Genomic DNA, 6628 nt, shown 5'->3' on the forward strand with positions numbered 1-6628 from the left:
TATTGAAAGTTAATGTATTTTTTTTAATCTGAAGATTCATACATGCTTGGAAACAATGGGTAACTTTAAGGTCATGATTAGAGGTTTACAAGAATTAGAAACACACAATTAGGTGGATGGCCCCTCAAGCTTTGTACAATGGCAAACATCTAAATCATGAAAAGATCAGAGGTCAGTGTCTTATGAGATTTCCAGCATACCCAAGGCTGTCTAAGAAATGACCCCATGAAGGATGAGAGCTGGGGAGACAACAGACTAGACTGAACATTCTCAGGGCCCAGTGTTCTCATGTCATTGATTAAAGAAAATGAGCCAATTGCTAGTCTATAAAGGAATTTCAATCTACATATGTGATTTACAGAGTAGTAGTCATTCAATGCAAGATTTTTCATAAATTATAATTAGAGAACTTTAATGCCAGTATGATATTTCTAACTCTACAAATGTGTATACATGTCTCCTGTATCAAAAAGGGAAATGAAGGCTTTTAAAAATTATGATAAGCTCTTGTAGAATTTAATATCTCACTAATATTTGAAAATTGATTTTATAAAAGCAGAGGACTGGATACATATGTATGCATCTATACCTGTATGCCTAACTTTATGAATTCCTTGAAAATTACTCAAATAATTCTCCCTTGCCTGTAGAGATTTCTTTAGCAAGGCAATTCTTTTATGTCAATAAATTACAACTACAAAAATCAAGATATAACTGTAATATTTTAAACTAGTCCATAGATATGATCCAAATTTTACCACTGTCCCCAATGTATGGGTTTTATTTTCCTCTAGTCTGTGTTGATCCAGGATCTCATGTTGCAATTGTGCTTGTGGTTCTCTAGTTGTATTTACTTGCAACTTTCCCCTTGGACTTCCCTTGTCTTTTCATAACTCAGACATTTGAAAAATGCACCAGGTAGTTATCTTGTAAAATTTCACCAATTTTACGTAGTATGATATTTCTTGATTATTAGCTTCAGGTTATACTTTTTTTGTCAGAAGCTACCTTTTAGGGCACACATTTTGGAGACAGCAATGATAATATAAACTTATGCTTGCAGTTTTAAGAAAAATGGTGCTAAATGACTGCTATTCCTTGTTCTTATAAAGGTAAAAAAGGGGTCAATAATATAGTGAAAAAGAAAATTTGGCAGCTTTCTTGCCTTTTAGCTTTCCAAGTAGTTGAGATTTTTCTCCCTTTAAATTAGGTAATTTTTCTGCACAATTTCCTATTTGAATGAATATTACCACAATTACACATAGAAAAAACAATATAAGGTTACAGATTCCAACATAGTACTTTAGTGAGTGGATAGTCTTTAATTTTTAAATTTGTACTATATCCCTAAGAATGTGACTCAGCACAAATAATGTTTGAAAAAGATATAAAAATTACACTTTGCACTGTGACAAAGGTTAATTTGGTCACAATATTGCTATGCACTGTCATTTTAAGTACGTATTTCCGACTACAAAAGCAGCAGAGTACAGGAATCAAACACATTGATTTACTGGAGAAGAAACCCAAGTCTTTGATTTTGATCTTTGGAAGATCCTGGATCTTTCTAATTTTTGCCTATATAAGGGAAATCATACTATCACTAAGTGATGTAATTATGGAAGACTAAATGGAATAATAGAACCAGATTCCTTACTGTAGCTCTAGAAATTTAGTCCTCACTTACATCTATGATCTAATTTTCAATGACATTATTCAAATCCGTTTTTGTAGCCTTGATCGAGTACTTCAATTTCTCTTCATCTCTAGCCTCTATTTTGAAAAGGAAGCAATAATAATACCTGATTGACTGTGGTAATATATTGTTTCCCCCAATTTACAGTGTACTCTAATAAAACTTATCTGTGGTGAGAGAACAGAACAGCCATTAGATTAGACATAGAGGCCAGACATGGTGGAACACACCTTTAAACCCAGAACTTGAGATCTCATGTCTTGCTTGGGAAAGACACATGCCTTTAATCCCAAGAAGTGATGGCAGGAAGCAGAAAGGTATGTAAGGCATTAGGACCAGGAACTGAGGCTTTTAAGCTTTCAGGCTTTTAGCAGCAGTTTAGATGTGATCCATTCAAGTGAGGACTCAGAAGCTTTCAGTCTGAGGATTCATGGAAACAGGATCCGATGAGGAGATGTTGAGATGAGGTTGGCTGTGGCTTATTCTGCTTCTCTGATCTTTCAGAATTCACCACACTATCTGGCTCCAGGTTTTCTTTAATTTAAAAGACTGTTTAGTAGTGTCATTGACAGTGTCATTAAGTGTCTTAGTAACCATTCAACATATTTCTATTGTCTTTCTTATTATTTTCATTAAGATTATTAATAAGTTACTATATTTCTCATTAATGTCCCCTTTTAGGAAAGCAGGCTTTATAAGAATTTAGTTACTAAAGTGCTATTTGAAACTTGAAGAAAATACTAAGACAAATACTGCTGAGGAACATTTGCTTTACATCCAGAAAGTAATTGCCAAAAAAAGACGTTTGTTTTGTATGAATACCGGTACATCATAGAAAACTTTGGATCTGTTTTTACCATTTTCTACAGTTATGTGTAACATGAATTTGTAAATGGTCTTATTAAATAAAAAACATGGAGCCAAATATAGGGGTGAAAGCCTTGGAGACCAGGGAAATAGGAATAGCTACCTGTAGATGTAATTCTAAACAGTCTTATTAAATAAGAAACACAGAGCCAAATAAAGAGTTAAAAGCCCAAGAGGTCAGAGCACTAGCAAATAGCTTTTAGCTTACCAGTCTCTGTCGTCCTTCCCCTAAGAAAAGAGACCTACTTCCCGTGTGTCTGTTTTTTTTTTATTGACTTTCTATTCTTCCTTCTCATTAGATCTAAACCCAACCACATGACTTCTTCATCACTGCCTGTCTATACAGACCTCAAGGTCTCTAGGGTTGGTACTTGTATTAAAGGCACATGTCACCAAGCTGGCTATGTCCTTGAACACAGAGACTCTGCCTGCAATGTGATCAGATTAAGGGCGTGTGCTACTATTGCCAGACTTCTGCTAAATGACTTGCTATTAGCTCTGACCCCCAGGCAACTTTATTTATTAACATACAAATAAAATCACATTTCAGCACAAATAAAATATCACCATAGCTACCAACCAACCTTACCTCACCAGCTCTGCAGCTTGCAAATGAGAGCTACTTCCTGTCTTACCTATGCCTTTATTGCCTTGCTCTTCTGCCCTCTTATTGGCTGTCTTAGCCAAGCTACCTGACTTCCTTGTCACTGTCTGTCTGTACAGACCTCTAGGTCTCTATGGTTGGTACTGGGATTAAAGGCATATGTCACCACACTTGGCTCTATTCCCTAGTGTGACCTTGAGCACACAGAAACCCTGCCTGCCAAGTGATCAGATTAAGGGCATGTGTTACCACTGCCTGACTTTAGTGTTTACTTAAAATGGCTTGATATTTCCTCTGATCTCCAGGCAAACTTTATTAAAGCACATATAAAATATCACCACAGTTATGTTATAATTTTTGTAAGTTATAACAATATATTGATATTTGCTGATATTTTAAATTTATATTAGACAATATAATAAATACTTTGAAATAAGGTTCAAAGGTGTGTGTGCATGTGTGTGTTCATTATGTTGACCTTAAGAGATTTGGTACTGATTTGATTAACCAGAATTTCACCTTGTTTGGTTAATGTTTGAGGTCAATAATGGCTTACTTCAACTGCTTAAATTATACATCAAAATTTCCTGTCAATGTCATTGTCACCTGGGGTATACAATGTTCACATAGCTCATCCAGCAAACAGGGATATATATGTAGTAATAACGACCTAAAAATTAATTACCATTTTTTCACAAGGCACATATTGGAGTTTAATGTCTAAACCTAACTAGGTCTCAGAAGGATTCTGGAGGAATACCTTGTTGCACATATGTGCCCACAATGTTGTGGATGAAGAGGCTTTAGCTTCTAGTCACAGATGGCAGGCCACTTCCCAGAGAATCTGAAGAGCCATGGAGACACAGGCAAAGTGAGCCAGAATGTAGGCCCTGGAGGAGATGCATGGGTTCAGCTTGCCAAAGTAGGTCACTGTGTATACTGCATGATAAGGATGTAAAGGAAATATAACCAGACAATCAAACAGTTGAGTCCAAGGAACTAGTGGACAAAGCCCAAAAAAGGAAATGGGTAGATATTCTCCGTGTTACTGTGGTGGGCTCTAAGACAGTGCTCCATCCATGTATGGATCACTCCTGTAGTCCTGGAAGCCTACACATTGCAGAGCATCCTTGGGGTTAGCAAAAGCCATCTTCAACAGCCTAGTGTAACCTGTGATGACAGTCAACAAGTTACATCTTGATGACCAGCCACAAGCCACAGAACAGGATGACCAAGAATACCTGGCTGTTCTCCATCACCAGGCCCAAGGAAAGTATCTCTGCTAGCTTTCCTGTGCTCCAATACTGGACTGGGCAATGGTGGGTGAGACCAAAAGTGAAATTAATACCAAATTAAAGCACTATATAGACACATTTGGAAATTTCATGCTGAAACCTTTTAACTTATATAGTTAATATTACTTAAGTATCATGAAACAGAGAGTACTTCACACATTTGAGGGAATTTTTATATCCTACTCTATGAGTTTTATCCTATATAATAAATACACTCAGGTCATTCAATTCTAATTTAAAAGCTTGGCTCTGAATATACTCCATTCTCAGTTTCCCACCAATGGACATATTATCATTTGTCTACATAAGTACCTATCAAAGTGTGCCACCAAATTTAAATGAGAAACCTCAAATGGACTCTCTGGCACCAAACCAGTATTGCTTCCTCACTTCCAGAGATCTATAATTCTATTACAGAAATTCTTGTTCAGTTCATAATCACTTTTTTGATCACATCATACTAACATGCATATAAATATTTAGATGTATAAATGATGTGTATGTCATGAGATTCACAGTAAGCATATATTTAAAGGATTTTGCCTCAGAGTTGTGACCTCAAATATTTCATTATTGTATTTCATTGTCTTTGTTCTAAGCTAATGGTCTACATATTCAAACAACTTAAAATTTTCATTCTGTTTTCTTATGTGTTTACTGTCCACTCTACCTCCAATGCAAATCATCAGGAAATTTAAATTTTGATATATATTTAGTAGATAATAAGTAGATAAAATACAGAATTATCTTATGATTTTTTTTTTTTTTGCGACGGGGTTTCTCTTTGTAGTTTTGGAGCCTGTCCTGCAACTCACTCTGTAGCCCAGGCTGGCCTCAGACTCATAGAGATCTGCCTGCCTCTGCTTCCTGAGTGCTGGGACTAAAGGCGAGTACCACCACTGCCTGGCATCTTATGATTTTTTTTACCAATATATTTTATCTAAGCAGGTGCACAGCTGTCAATATTCATCCCATTGATCATCCCAATATGAATTTGTTTCTTGGTATTATTTTCATCTTCTGTTTCTCTGTGTTGTAACAGAATTTAAAAAATAATCAGAAAAATACTTTCCTGAAACACCGATCATTTCTATTTTCAGAATAGTTCTGATACTTAGAATATGAAACAATTATTTATATGAAGTACTAGGAGTTTTTTAGGAAAGGAAATTAAAGCACAAATTAAAACCAGTTCTTTGTTTTGAAATATACATTATATTATTATTAACTACTATGGTTGAGTTTACATCTCCTATTTAGCTATGTAAACGTGGTAGTTCAAATGAGAATGGCTGCTGATAGGCTCATATATTTGAATTATTGGTTCACAGTTGGTGGAACTGTTTGAGAAGGATTAGAGGGTGTAGCTTTGTTGGAGGAGATGTGTCCCTGGGGTTGTTTTTAAGGTTTCAAAGCTCAAGCAAGCCTGGTTCAATCTCCATCTCTTTGTCTGCTGCTATGGATCATATGGAAGTTCTCAACTACTGGTCCAGAGCCATGCCTGCTTACATGCTGCCATGATCCCTGCCATGAGTGTCATGGACTAATCATCCCGAACTATAAGCAAGCCACCAATTAAATACTTTCTTTTATAAGTTGCCTTGGTCATGGTGTCTCTTCACAGCAGTAGAACAGTAAGACAGTAAATTAAACAAAACCATCAATTATTTGTTCCTCTTTTGAGGTTAAGCTCTTTTTAATTTTCATTTTACTCTCTTTCTTGGCTTTATAATTATAGTTCTTAGATTTAAATGGTTGTTTGGGGATGATAGTACATGTCTTTAACATATCACTATTCTTAAGATAAAAATGTCCTACCTCAGCTACAGTGTCAGCATCTTTAAACCCTGCTCTCCCAGCCCTTATGTTTTACTTGTAATGTATTTTCTACAACACAGGGTTTGAACAACGCAGTGCATCATTATTATCTTAGTTTTAAACATATGATTATATTCTGAAGTAAGCTTTGTCATTTGAATAAAATTTTAGTTATTTTTTATGTTTTAGAAATGAATTGTCATATCCATCTCCACCCCCGATCCCCTCTGCTCCAATTCTCCCCACATACTCCTATCACTATAGTTTCCCAAATTCATGTACTTATTCTTTTATTTTAAACACATTGAGTTCATTTTGTCTGGCCAGTATGTGAAGGAATATAGGACT

At 35.6% G+C, this 6628-nt stretch overlaps 1 pseudogene; it reads right to left on the reverse strand.

The window, feature by feature from the left end:
* Positions 1-3981: 3981 nt before the first annotated feature.
* Positions 3982-5981, reverse strand: LOC131900015 (prostaglandin E synthase-like; annotated as a pseudogene).
* Positions 5982-6628: the final 647 nt, after the last annotated feature.

Source organism: Peromyscus eremicus, chromosome X (genome assembly GCF_949786415.1).
Source record: "Peromyscus eremicus chromosome X, PerEre_H2_v1, whole genome shotgun sequence".
Taxonomy (NCBI): Eukaryota; Metazoa; Chordata; class Mammalia; order Rodentia; family Cricetidae; genus Peromyscus; species Peromyscus eremicus.